Source organism: Pteropus vampyrus, unplaced genomic scaffold, assembly GCF_000151845.1.
Source record: "Pteropus vampyrus isolate Shadow unplaced genomic scaffold, Pvam_2.0 Scaffold77, whole genome shotgun sequence".
Lineage (NCBI taxonomy): Eukaryota > Metazoa > Chordata > Mammalia > Chiroptera > Pteropodidae > Pteropus > Pteropus vampyrus.
The window spans coordinates 1,538,395-1,553,788 of record NW_011888858.1 but is presented as its reverse complement, the minus strand read 5'-3'; the positions used below and the strand labels follow the sequence as shown (position 1 = coordinate 1,553,788).

At 35.2% G+C, this 15,394-nt stretch overlaps 2 pseudogenes; both read right to left on the bottom strand.

Annotated features, from left to right (window-relative positions):
• Positions 1 to 15,394, bottom strand: part of LOC105293796 — a 184,004-nt pseudogene that overhangs the window by 31,186 nt on the left and 137,424 nt on the right.
• On the bottom strand, positions 5,408 to 5,523 carry LOC111741421 (annotated as a pseudogene).

Here is a 15,394-nt window from a genome sequence, read left to right as displayed (position 1 = left end):
CAAGTCATGCTTGAAAGCTTGATTGAAATGTCACTCTATGAAGTCTTTTCAGATACCTTCAGGAAGAAATAACTGTATTCAGTCTCAGTCCATAATCCCACTTCAATTTTAAAATTCTTTTTAGAGAGTACGTATTATATTGTAGCAAGATATTTGTGTCTGTTTTTTTCCACTAGACTATGAGCTCCTTGAGAACATATTAATATGTTAATCAATTCTTTCAGGAAAAGATCAAATAGATCTTGTGTACCATCTTCATGATTTTGCGTGTTCACAGTCATCGAAAGATGGGATTACTTTAGTGAACTATGCTTTAGATGGGAGTCTGGGAGTTTTTCTTTCTTGGTGTTCTTTCTTTTCCCTGCCCCCACTATAGTCAAGTCCTGCTTTGTCTTTTTCTCTCCCCTCCATACCCCTAGAGTTTCAATTCCATCTTCAAGGCTCAACCCTGACTTGGTGGAGGGTGATCACAACTGTGCTATAAGAAATAATTGTAGGTCCAATTGGTGTGGACTGGTGTTCCCTCACCTCCCCTATTTTCTTGGCACCAGAGAAATGGTTGAGATTTTCACCTGTCCAGTATAAAGGGCCCTTGGAGTCAGAATGTAAGTTGAGTTATAGAAAATAAAGTGCTATTTCTTGTGTACTTGCCAGCTTGTAAACATTTATTTATTTTTTAAATTATAAAGTAAACACATGTTCATTATGTACGTGTGTTTTTTACATATGTAAAAAAAAATCAGTAATTCCACCATTATTTTATCAAGTTTTTGAGGTATAAAAAGTAAATAAATGGATATTTCCTTCCTCCATTCATGCCCTCAGTTCAAAACACCTGTTTATTACCATACAATTCAGAATTTCTTTTAACACAGTTAAATATATTAATTATTTAATTCATTAGTTTTTTCTGTAATTGAATAATTCTAAAATATTAATTGAATATCTGAGTATGGAACTTTATTGTGGGTATTATGAAGCTCTGTGTGTGTGTGTGTAAAAGTAGACTTGATTCTTACCCTTGAGAAATCAGTTCACCACATGTCAGAAAGATAAAAATATTTTATTATTTATTTTTTGAAAATATTTTAAAAAGAAATATGTAACTACATATAAACGGTTTCGGACAAAACAGATTGAATTATTTCTCAGGAATTGGTTAAAATTTTGGGTAAAAGAAATTGTCTTTTTTTTTCAGGCCCTCCAGTGACATTTAATACTTTACTTGTTATACCTTTGATGTTACTGCATTGAGTCACACACTCAGAAATCTAATCAACTCAAATACTATATGGCTTTATAAAGAAAATAGAAAAGCTCTTTTTTTCGAGGCCAGCTATAGGAATCACCCCTTATCTTTTTGCTCCAATCTGCCTTCCAAGAATCACTGTGTGAGACCAGGCATGGAGAATGATTGGAAAAACAAGCCCCTGTGTGGTACTGACAGGAAGTGAGTATATACAGCAGCTTTCATCTTACAAAAATAAGTAACATTTTCTCATTCTTTCACCTTGGTTTAGGCTTGATTGAGCATGAAAGGGAAATTTTCTTCCTTTTTTTCAGAGTAGCATTTATGAACCTCTAAATGGAAGTCCTTCTATCTTCTTCTTTGCTCAAATGAGGGATCTCGCTTCCATATCCTCAAGGTGTACTACATGGACCATGGACTGTCTAGTGGGAGATGCAGATCCTATTTCTGGCATGCCCCCCGGCTTTTGTGTGACCTGATATAAATCACTTACACCTCTCCATTTCCCTGACGGCAAGACAGCTCCTGAAACATTCGCCACTGTTTCCAATGTCATAGCCAGTCTCTTGCTACAGGCTTGATAAGAGGAAGAAGTTGTGTCACTTGTCAGAGGAATCAGGCAGTCAGTTACTCATTTTTTTTTTTTCTGATATGATTGAATCACCTCAGATAAACCCACCAGAGGCTCAGAAAGAGATGGTGTGATTTTTCACTTCACCCAACTAAAACAACAACAAAAAATGACCTCCCCCCCAAACGAAACAAAATAACCCATCTCAAAACCTATAAAACATCCCCAAAACTTTCAAGTAAGGTTTTGTTTCAGTTTTGGGAAGTTTTAAGACTTAGGTGTTTGGTCCTCCTGAGAATATATATATTTGAGATATATATATATATATATGTATATATTTGAAATGAAAATTTTGGAAAGTTTGGGAATCACAAAACTTGAGGATTAGAAGAAATTTTGGAAGTAATTAACATCTGGCTGCTGATTAGAATCAACCAAGGAAGTTTAACAAAATAAGGATCCCCATGTCCCAAATAAAATATATTAATTGAAATAATTTAGGCGTCTGCATTTTAAGGAAACTCCTCAGAAAAGTCTGTTAATCAAATTAGACTTTGGAACCATGGATCATGTCTACTAAATTGGACACATATTTTCTTTCAATGTGTTTGAATACTTCTAGATTTGAAGTAAGTACTACTCATTGAGAGTAAATTCTATTTTGGAGTTGTTTGGGAAATAGACTATTATTGCCTTCGATTAAGAACTAAAACTACTTCTACCTCAATTTCTACTACCACTGGTACGTGTTAATATTTACAGAGTACCTTCTGTATACCAGATACTCTTTTATAGAATGACCAATCATCCCAGTTTGCATGGTACTGTCCCTGTTTTAGCACTGGAAGTCCTGTATATCTGATTATCCAGATATTTTTTATGCATTATCCCTTTTAATTTTCAAATTTGGGTTCTGAGATAGATCCTGTTATTGCTCTCACTAAACATTCAAGGAAATCAAGGTACAAGTAAAATAAGCAGTTTGTTTAACATTACTTGACATGTAAATTTAGAGCTGAGATTAGAACCAGACAGTCCAACTCAAAAGCCCTTTATCTTCATCATAATTCATTCACCAAGAGTCGTTCTTTCATCTCCATTTCTTGACAGTTTCATCATCTTTTGAACAAATGGGCCCTTTCAAGCAGCCCTGCTTAGTGCTCTGTGATTAGACCTGTTTAATACGAACCTCTCTGTGTAACGAGATCTAAGCTGTACTATAGTGCTGTGGGAATTGATATAGGGGCTTCCCCTCAATTTTTATGAAACTGGTTGTAAAATAAGTATCATATGCAGTGGCCTTAAAGGCAAAGATAAGCCACAGAAGAATAAATCTGAGTCAAGGAGTTGAGGGCATGTATAGGAGGAGGCAGGAAGCCGTGTCACCTGGCTGCCATCTATAGGCTGTTGGCTTAGGGAGCATTTATGATGCGACTGTGTGTGTTTCAAGGTTGGTGATTTTATTTTATTTTACTACTACTACTACTATTACTACTACTACGACTACGACTACTACTACTACTACTACTACTACTACTACTACTACTACTATTCTTTGGCATCAGTTGGTAGTGCTTTCAGCTTGTCCTCTATTGCCTGATCATTATGGTATACCCCCAAAAATATACCCCAAAGAAATTTGAACACTGACTGAATATTTTGTGGTTAAGGAATTATGGTTATTTTTTTGAGGTATGATAGGGACACTGTGGTTTTGTTAAGAAATACAGGTGTCTCTTAGGAATACATACCAAAATACTTATAGATGAAAATTTGCTGTATGGATTTGCTTTAAAGTAATCTAGTGGAGGACAGGGGAAAATATGAGGTATGCAGATAAAACAAGATTGGCCACATATTGATAATTATTGAAGCAGGTGATGGCTACATGGGAGTTCATTTCCCTATTTTCTCTACTTTTTTTAATTTAAAATTTCCCAAAATAAAAAGTAAAAGACAAGTCCCCAAAGTAGGATCAGGGAGAAGTCTCACTGTATTTCAGGATGATCATATTGCATAATATCATCCAGTTCTTTTGGTTTGATGTTCCACTTGAAATGCCTTCTTTATTTAATTTGACCTGACTCATACTGAAGAGACTTTAGAAGGCACTACATTAAATATGACTTTATTTTAAAATATCTTTATCACATGGACATTTGTTCTGTATGCAGACAGGGCAAAGCCCTAGGGAAGGGGTCAGGGGCAGAATCACAGTTTCATCACTGGCTTCTGGGGTAGGACAGAGTTCAGCCAGGAATAATAGAAATGAGCCAAGTGGGAATGGAGTGGGATCTAAAACAAGAGAAGGGACCTTGCTTAGAACGTGCCTTGATTCAGCTCTCTGTCAACCTCAGGACTCCTTTAACAGGTTTCTCATCTCTATCTCTAGCTCATTTCATCTTGCTCAGTAATTTTTCCCCTTTCCCCTTTCCTTTCCTTCCAGACACCTTATTAGAGCTACTCTCTTTTGGCTGTTAGAGTTAAGAATCTGTCAGCATTTTCCATTAGATACCCCTCTTGGCTGACACTCTATTCTTAATTGGCATTGTTGTACTGGAGGGAAAAAGACAAAAAACTTTACTTAATTCTGGGGACCAGGCTAGGTTTTCAATCTTAACTCTGCATTTCTTGGATTAATGTGTTTAAGTTAGTCCTTTCATTTACTTGAATATCTTTTATTCCTAGATGACTTCTGTTATTTGCAGTGCTGTGTCTACTGACAACCTAAGGGAAGTAAGTTCCTTTGTCAGAAAGACTAGTTTCTTCACTTAAATTTAATCCTGATCTCAATAGTTTTCCAAATAGCTCTTATAAGAGAATAGTAAAACTGTGGACTATACAAGTTGGAAGCATCCTTAGAAGTTATCTTGTCTACTCTCCTCATTTTATGGATTTAAAAATGGCCCAAGATATTTGAATGAGTTTTTCAAGTCAGAATTCTATTTAGTATAGTATAGCCCTCTTACTTTCATTTAAAAACTGATTTAGCCATGATTAATTTTAAAATTTACTTCTTAAATAAGGATTTTCTAACTATTGGAGGAGAAAACACAATGCTAGATATTTATATATTTTATATATATATGGAATATATATAAAAAGGATTTTCATAATGGGTTAATGTAGGTAATTAAAAATATAAATATCTTCAATATTTATTTTACTTTAAAATGTGTCAAATGTACCTCATTTGCCAAGTACTGGAATTTTCTGATACCCATAAAATATCATCTTTGATTCTACTTTCTTTAAAAGACTTGTAGTGAAGTGAAACTTAGAGACATTTGTTTAGTAATCTGACTACAGAGTTCTAAATTTTTAAGACTCTCCAACAGTTAATCAGTTTTGTAATTCATAGCTAATTTGATAGCAATATTTTTAGCAACTCACCTTTATTCTTTTTAAAGAATTCAAGCTGTTTCTATAGAAACAGTAAATCTCTCTCCTTACATACTCACATTCTCTCAGTTTCTTTAATATTTAATTAAATTATGGGGTTACAATTGCAAGTACCCAGGCAATGACAGGTTTAGAAACCAATATTACTGATGCTTAAAAATTTTGTTTTTGTTTATCATTATTTATGCCTACAGCACCTGGTCTTCCTAGGTGGTCTCCCATCCAAGTACTAACCAGGCCTGACCTGTCTTAGCTTCCGAGATCAGACATCAGGCTTATTTAGGGTAGCATGGCCATAGACCAGGGACTGTGGCTCCACTGAGACATGAACCCAGGACCTTCTGCCTGTAAAGCAGATGTGCTAAACACTACACTATGGAACCACTTCCTCAATGTTGCTGACTCTTAATAAGCATAGCAACTAATTAAAGCAGAAATATATGAGTATTCCATGGAATTACCTACTAGCCAAGATAGTGGCATTAGTAGGTTTACAAAGGTAATGAAGAGTTTTGGGTTATCTGGCCAGATTGTTAAGTAGGAGCCATTTACGAGATGATTTTTTAATAGGATTTTTCCTGTTGATGGGTTTTGGGGCTTGTGGCCTAATCCAGGAGGCCCGGTTAGTTTCAGCTTCCTTGCCTCTTGGGATCCTTGCCATGTCCCACACGTAGGAGCACAGCTCTGATGGAAGGTTATGGAATTAGCTCACATTTCCTGCTCTATGAAATCCCCTTTTGTTTTTAAACATCTGTATATTTCTATTTCTATATTTGAAATTCAGTTATGCATTATTTTTTTTGATCATATATTATCCAGAATGTCTATCTTTTTTTGGAGGGGTGGTGGGGGGAGGGAACTCAACCATATCAACTTAATTCATTTGTCAGAAGCCCTTTAGAAGACCTTTCTATTCTAAGTAATTGGTTTAGTAAGGAAGAGCTCTGATTCTGCCAGTGAAATGTTTCATGGGATCTTTGTTTTCAAGAAAGCAGACATAGGTCTCCTAATGGGAGAGTCTCCTTTGCTTATATCCACACAATGTTGGGAATATCTTTGTTTTAGCTTGCTCTTCACCCCCACACATTACTCACAAGTTATCTTGGAAGAACTACAAGTTATCATTGCCTTTTGTCTCCCTGTAAGCCAAGTTTTAATTCTACTTCCTATTATTCCATCACTCTGTCTCTTGGACATTCTTCCTTTGATTTAGATCTGTCAAGCCCCTTTGTAAAAATGTAAACCTATTACATCTCCTTTATTCACCCTGGCACCAATGTCCTGACTTCAAATAAATGTCCTGAAGCTCTTTTGGCTGGCCTTTATGGAACACCACGTTTTTAAGTTATCTTCTATCTACTGTCCTCTTTTACTTTGTTTAAGATGTAAAATGAGGGCAAAGACTCACAGGGCTTAACTAATGGTCTGCAATTTCCTGCTGTCTCTATACATTTTTTATGACATTAATTCATTGCCACTTCTCCAACCTGTGGAATCTCTTTTGGATAGAAATAACTAGGAGTTAAAATGAAATTTAAAAGAAAAAATATCAATTTGATTCAGTAGTCTTGTCAGCATTCTTGTCGTTGCCTCTTTGGGACAGCATATACTATTGTAATGGTTTTAGCAACTGCTCTTTGTGTTAAACACCTGTCTTAATTACTCATCTCCTCTACCTAAAGGTTAGGGTTTTGATTTAGTTTTCTTTGTGTGGAAAAGAAGTGTTATCCACTTAAAGTACTTCAAGTAAAATTTCCCCTATACTGACTTCTCTATTTTTCCAACTTTCTCCAAACAGATCACAACAGTACAAGTGCTAAGAAAAACACCCAGTTTGAGTTTTATGTTCTCAGTATTATCATTTGATATTCCACTCTCTGAGTTTGTCAGAGTTGTTATGGTTACTGTATATCAGGTAGGTTGTTTAGATTGCAGGTAATGGGAACTGATTCTAATTCATTTAAGCACAATAGGATTTTATTGGAGATGCCTGGTGGCTCAGAAAATCAAGGGGAAGGCTTCAGAAAGTGGTTGGTAAGTTAATCAGCTATTGCTGATCAACGACGCTCCTTAACATTGTACAATAATGTTGTACAATGAACCATCTCAAAGCTCGGGCACTTAAAACAGTGAGTATTTATTCTCATTCTCACGAGTCTGCAGGTTGACTGTGGTTGGTGGTCCTGGACAGGCTTGGCTTGTATGGCAGGCTGAGTAATGGCACCCTCAAGATGTCCATGTCCTAATCCCTGTGAGCTATGATTGTTAACTTATGTGGCAAAAGAGGATTTGCAGATGGGATTAAGTTAAATTTCTTGAGATGGGTAGATTATCCTGGTGGGTTCCAAATGCAATCATGTGTCCTTATGAAGGGGAGACAGAGGGACGTTTGACACAGAGGCAGAAGGTGATGTGTGATGGCAACAGAAAGAGATTTGAAGATGCTATTCTTCTGGCTTTAAAGATGAAGGATGAGGCCCTGAGCCAAGAAATGCGGTTCTAGAAGCTGAAATGGCAAGAAAACAGATCGTGTTTTAGAGCACAACCCTCCTGAAACTGTGAATTTGGCACAGTGAAACTGATTTTGGGCCTCCAAAGTTGTAAGAGAATGTTTTTGTTGTTTTAAGCTACCAGCTTTGTGATAATGTGCTAGAGCAACCACAGGAAACTAATACAACTGGGTAGCACTGCTTTGGGTTGCAGGTTGGTTGGGCTTAGCTCCAGGCTCTGAGTTAAGTTCTGATATATTGCATGTGTGTCCTTCATCAGGCTAATGGCAAATCCCTGTAACATAATTATCAAGCCAAACCACACAAGCATATGTAAACCTCTTTGTATCATATAGGCTAATGTTCCTTTGACCAAAGCATGTTACATGACCAAGCCCAACAGTAGTGGGGCAGGGAGGTATGCTCAGCCCACAGTGGAAGGCAGGAGTGGGTGGAGTAAATAGTTACTGAACTATAATCCTGTTCACCACAGGCAGGGACCAAGTGAATCTGTTGGCTGAACCACAGCCAAGGTGGTCCATGCATAAGAGGAAGAGTCTGGTAGTAGTTACTAGATATGAGGCATGCTTCTGGCCTCTAGACACAGGGTACTGTCATTACCACTTAATAAACTTTAAACTGCCTTCTACTTTTTTTTTTTTTTTTAATGTCACTTGATCTAGAGTTAATGTCCAAGGTGCAGATACTTGATTGGCCAAGTTCAGGGAGAAAAATTGTCTAGCCTTTTCAACTCCTGTATTGGGGAGGGTACCTAGCCTACTGACAAGTCTCATGCAATGGCAGGACTCATTAGATTTAGGAAGGGGATTTAGATGCTGGGCAGCAAAAAGCAATAATAAAACTCTTCCAAGGAGCATTGTGATACAGTGGAAAGACAAAACTTAAATGTTCTGAAACTTAGTTTCCTCATCTCTAACATAGGGATGAAAATAACCATAAGGCTTTTTATGAAAGATAGAATTCAAATACTTGACACATTTGATGCTTATAAATGACAGCCTTTTTTTTGGTCTTTTTTTTTTTTTTTAAGGAGGCAGCTCATTTTTTTTTTTCTGACTTAATTTTTCATGAAGAAATTTTCATTTCATTGCCCAGAAAGGAACAATGTTTTATGGTTCTATGTGTGTTTGTCAGCCATATAAAGTTAGATTCTCTTATCTTTCACCATTCTCTGTCCATTACTTATTTCTCCAGGAGTGGTTTACCTTTTCACCTAGGTGGCAAGAGTTGGACACCCACTGTTCACGTTCTTATAGGTGAAGTTCAGGTGGTGAGTATTACTCTTTTCCTGTGGTATGCCCTTCTGTATTCTCTTGGCCTGTACTTTGTACATTTGTGTTTTTCTTCCCTACCTGTATGTGTTAAGTTTGCCCTTGCAGTAACACTCAAAGTTGTAGAGGGTAGATAGTTTTATTCTGTAGGAAAAGCTCATGGGGCAGGTCCAGGCCAGTCTTGAATCTGGCACTATGAGCAATTAAGCTGATATTTCGATAACTGGTTGACTATATTTCTCAACTGATTCCAAATCTATATTTTATCTAGGTGTGTAATTGGCAACCTCATACTCTCCAATATTATTTTAAAGTGAGTCAGAGAAAAAAGCTTAGAGAGTTGTTATCCAGAACTATCAGCTCTAGTCCTATCTTATGGGGCTAGTTTATGCCCTATAAAATGGTTTATTTTTGTGTACATAATGGCTGAACTCCAATGTCAAAAATGACTTGAGAAGGCAAATGACAAATGGTTGAGCGATAACCACAGTGAAGAGTAACCTACAGTTTATAGTCATCTGAGTTGGCTCGGTTAAGCAGACCATAGAAGTAGCATATGACTGGGAGCCAGGACAGATCTATTGCTGCTCTACACCTGCTTGTTCAAGATTCTTTACTTTTAGACCATATGGGTGGCATGTTTTCTGGTAAATGCACAGGATGCTGAGCTGACCACATCATAGCTCTTGACACCTGGGTGTAATGGTGTTCACAGAAAGTAGTCCAGAGTGAGAAGTCATCACGGTCTTTTCAAATTGATAATAGGTATTTCTACCAGAAGAGCAGTAGTATGGATAGAAGTACCATCAATGAAAAGTAATTCTTTTCTTCACTTTCCAAATCCTGATCTAGCTCATACCACTTTTCAGGTCTGACCATCTTGGGTCTAAGTTTAAGATGCAGCTCCACTTTCCTATCTTATTGGACAGCATAAAAGGTGTCTTATATTTAAGTCTACTTCCTCTGTAACTCAGAGAAATTATAACTAAAAATAGTTGCTCAGTTGTATATAGTCATGTATACATAGCTTTAATTGGAACTGTCCCAAAGTGAATCCTATAGATAAAGGAAAGGTACGACCCAAGAAAAAAAGTCATCTAATGAAAGTAAATGAAACCTTCATACAAATGACAGACTGTGTGTGTGTGTGTGTGTGTGTGTGTGTGTGTGTGTGTGTGTGTATTTAAGAACGCCATGGATGTCAGATTTTTTTTGCCGCCCAGAATCTATTTTCCAGTCTTCTGATATCAACATCCTGATCTTCCATGGGTAGAACCATCCTTCCTCCACCCTCATTCTATGAGATTTGGGTGGGGCTGACTCTACTTTCTAGATATTGAGAATTGCCACATGACCCAAGTTGATCAAATAAGATTAAACCCCAGGAATTTTAATATGACAACTGGAGATCCTCTGTGTGACTATGAGGGGAGAAATTGCCTGAGAATGGAGCCATAGAGATAAGCAAAATCAAGAGATGAAGAGAATAATAACCAACTACTAATGATATAAATTGAGTTCCTGGTTTCACCCATGCCTGAATCCCTACTGCTCATGGACTTTTTAGTTTACTTTAGCCAATAAATCTCCTCTTTTTACTCAAGTTTGGGTTGGATCTTTTTTTTTTTTTTTTTGTATATACAAATGAAGGAGTTCCTACTTATATAAAGTGTTGACGGAAGGTAAGAAAAATAGAGGCAGCATGAAATAGCAAGTAGGAAGAGGATAGGCCTAGATTTTAAACCTCAGTTTAATCACTGAACATTTCTGGGCCTTCTTCTTCACCTTTGAAATGAAACCGAAGTTTTATAAATGTTACTTATTGCATTGAGGATTTAAAGATTACATGGCCATGCAGTTAGTGACTAGCGTAGTCCTGCAGTGGGCAGCTGACCTATATTCTCATTCTAGGGCTCTGTTCATAAGATTTTTTTCTGGGACTAGTAGCCTTTTATAATATTGGATTGACATTCTCCACAACCTTTGGAAATTCACATGGATAAAATGGTATTGATTGTAGATGGTGAATGATTGTTTTTCCTATGTTAGAAAAACATTTAGTATTAGCTACAAGAGAGGGGCATTGGAAAAAATGGCCCACATTTTTTACACGTTAAACCAAGGATTGATATGTTAGAGATTTTTGTCTCCTTTTATATTCTTTGAGGAATGTTTGAAGAGGATTTAAGTCAGTTATTTATTAGATTCTCCATGCCTTAATAGTATGCCTGGTACATAATCAGTTCTTAATAAATATTTAGTAGATGGTTTAATATTTGGGATAATTTCTTCTAATATTACAAAGTCCTTCATTTTAATTCATTAAAACTTCCAAAGAAAGCAGATTTCTAGAAGTCTATTCTCTTTGTTATTAAAGAATGTTTAAAAGTTGTATTTTCTTATACAGGTTAACAATAAAAAACTGAAAATTTTTATATGTTGACTTGCATTTTTAAAAAAATATATAGCTTCCTTAAAGACTATATATTTTTTCTGTGAAATTCTGTATTTTGCTTCTTATAAATTTTCTCAAATTTATTTGACTTTTCATGTTCCTTTAAAAGATTAACTTCCTATTTCCTAAATAAATCAATATTTTCATGTTGAAATTATATTTTCTTAAATGTTAACACATTCTAACTCCTTCCATCTTATTTGTCATGCTAGTTCCTTTACTGCACACAGAATCTGAAATAGATTTAGATATAATTGGGTCACAGTTTATTAAATACCCAGCCTCTCAATTTAGTTCTGTAAAATTTCCAGATGCGCACACATGTTTTCTTTTCTTCCCATCACTGCAGAGAATTTCTCCCCACAGAACTTAACTGAATGGAAATTTGTTCATGTTCTGAATTTATTCAATGGTAGAATTCTCTTTTTTACCCTGTCTTTAAAGTCCTTTTTAAATCTCCAAACTGGATTTATAATTGGTTTCCTATTTTCAGTTGGATTTTTTTTTTTTTTTACTTTTCCCTTCTTCCTTCACACACACTGGCTTTCAATTTCTTTGATTATTCCATTATTACTAAACTTGTTGCCTTGTGTCTTTCTTTCCTTTCCTCTTTCCACCCTCCTTCCTCCTTTCTCATTTTTCCTTTTCTTCTTAAAAAATTATTTAAATAAATGCTTTGAAATAGACTCACCAGTGGAATCCCTCATTCTGGTAATTCGTAGTCACTTACTTGGGTCCATGCACAAGGACTCCATCTCCACCTTCCACTTGTGTTATTTTTTGTTGTTGTTGCTCTCTTTTAATTTATGTAGATTTAGACCTCTGGATTTTATTTTTGTCTTTTCCATAAGAAATAGTAGTAAAATAGCAACGTGATCTGGCCTCCAATTGGTAAAGCTGTGAGATTACTGGCTTGTGTGCACAGCTAGCTAGATCTGAGATGTGTATTTCCTAGAAGAGAAGGATTAGTTTTGTGGTCTAAAGCAGAGGCTCTGGCGATAAACTGCCTGGGTTCAATCCTGGCTTTGCCATTTAACTGAAGTTACTTAATTTCTTTTACTCAACTTCAAAATGAGAAGATAACGGTATCTACTGGATCAAAATATTAGGAGGTTTAAAGTCGATAATAGATGGAAAAACTCTTAAAATCTTCCATATATGCTAGCTTTTATTATTAGGTGGGAATTATTTTCAATGCACGAAAGGGGAAGATTAATATTTTTGTCATTATCAAAATTCCTAACTTAGAAACAAATGTTAAAATGATCCAATCATTCAATTAATCATTCAAAACCAGTGAATAAAAAACTGTTTAATTTCAAAGGTACTAGAACCATGTGCAAAACTCTTGAAAAATATCTTTCTATATTGAAAAAATATTATCGACTTTATTAAAAGATCATGTACCAGGATAAGGTATCTTTCACTTATCTATTGCTGCATAACAATCACCCCAAAATATATAGGCATTAAATAAAACCATTTTATTTGCACATGATTTTGTGGATCAGGAATTTGGACAGAGCACAGACTGGATGTCTTGTCTCTGCTGCTCACTGTCTGGAGTCTTACTTGGGAAGACTTGAATGTCTGGGGATTTGAATCATCTAAAGCCTTCTTCACTTGCATGTCTGGTAGTGAATAAATGGAATGGATTGGGATAAATGGTAGGCTTGGCTCAGCTGGGACAGTTGACTGGTCTGTTTACCTGTCCTTCCCATGTGGTTTGGACTCCTTCACAACATGTGGCCTCAGGTAGTCAGACTTCCTACTTGGCAGTCAAGTCTCCAAGAGTAAGTGGGCCAGAGAAGAAAGAAAACTGTATGATCTTTGATGATCTAGCTATAGAAGTACTTAGTATCATTTCCACAAGCTCTGTTTATTGTTCGATCATCACAAAACTGACCTGATTCAAGGGGCAGGGTATAGGTTCCACCTGTTAATGAGAGACGTGTCATAGAATTTGCGGCTATGTTTTAAAAGCAGCACAAAGGTTAGAGAAAAATTGGTTGTACATCATTCTAGTTGTATCTGCTGGTTTCAAGGAGTAAGTGGTTTTATTTATTTATATGAAAACATAGACTTAAAAGATAAATGACCTAATGGAGGAAGGGCTTTTAATAAGGAGTGTCTATAGGAAAAATAGTGCTACTTCCCTGATGCTTTCAGATTTATGCTGACCTTGATGTTTTTTCTTCTTTAAATATTTGCTTCTGTTTTTTTAGCTCTCCCATTTCCTGATTATACAATTAACATGTTTTGTGTTACACAAAATGTACATAAAAATATAGGAAGCAGAACTATGTTTCCATCAACCCTCATACTAATCATCCTAATATCAAGAAAAAAAACAGTCAGTATTCTGACATATTTTTCTCTTTCCAGTGTTTTTACTATGATAGGTTTACACAGTTTAAATAATACTATGCCCACAATATTGCCTATGTTTTCAATTTAACATTCTGTTATAAGCAATTTTTCATATAACTAAAAGTTATCAGTAACCTTTCCCTTTGTCTCTCTATATATTACTACTAGATTTTAAAACAAAAAATTTAAATTTAAATTAAAACATGATAAAACATTAACATATACAGGACTATAAAATTAAAAAAGAAAGCTACTTCCTCTATTATTGGTTTATAAATAATTAACTTCTTTTTCAAGATAAAATTTTTGGTATTTTTATTGTTTTAGAATTTATTTTCCTTTAACAATAGTCTATTTTGAACTTTCTCTGTTAGCATTTATAGTTTTACCTTTATTTAGATTATTTCTAATCCATGTTTTCCAATGTTTAATACTATAAAAATGCTGCAACAGGCATCTTTGAATGTGGAAAATATTTTTTGCACATTTGTAAAAGCTTTTCTGTAGGTTAGAGACCTAGGAATGAATGTATTGGCTCAATGAGTCGATTGTTTGAAATTTTGATAGATAATGCCAGAACTGTAATCATCTGTTTTAATGGTTGGATAATATTCCTATCTAAAGATGTAATTTAATTTGCTTAATCATTTTCCCAGAATTGAACATTTAAGTTGTTAGAAGTTTTCTCCAATGATAAATAATGCTGCATGAATATTCTCATGATGACATCTTTGTCAGCATTATCTTAGGATTGATTTTTATAAAAGAAATTAGTTGTCATAACATATGGATGTTTTACAGACTCTTCATTCATATTGCTAAATTGATTTTTCAGAAATGTGTCAGTTTACACACCTGGTATCTTCAAACTTTTAAACTTGAGATTGGACTAAAGTGTTGCTGTAAAATGTTGCTTCTTAATTTCCTATCTTAAGGTTAATAATATGTTGTAAAAAAGGGCCAGAATTTGGACAGAAAATGATAAATACTTTTAAAATGACTCATATATTACTCAAAATTCTCTGAATGCCTATGAATAATGTCCTCTGTTGTCCTTTGGCAGTCACTTCCTATTGCTACTACACGTAGAAAGTTGGATATATATTAGTGAGGGTCAGGTTAGTTGTTCTGGTATGGGTCTATCATATATTAATAGGAAGTAGAAAATGCTAAGTTCTGGAAATATTCCGTTTCTTTAGAGAAAAAAAATGTTAGAAATGATCCTTAAATCCTTAAAATGGATTCCACAACATTTGAAGCTGTATTTTATTACTCCATAATTTTTCTTGTCCTTCAGGTTAAAATAATATTCTGAGGCAAATGGATTTTGGATCTTTTGAGAGAAATGTTTCAGTTCAGGATATAGAGGACTGGATTTTCAAACCACTCTAAATCTTGACTTTCCCTTTATCTTGAAAATCACTCACTTGTCTTTTAGTCTTCTTTGCTGTGGATGTTAATTTTATTTGGTTTGGGTGTTTATTTGTGTTTAATTTTACAGTTAGGTTTTCAGCTCCTTGGACACAGCAATTATTTCTTGTATATTTTCATATCCCTTGATAGCAT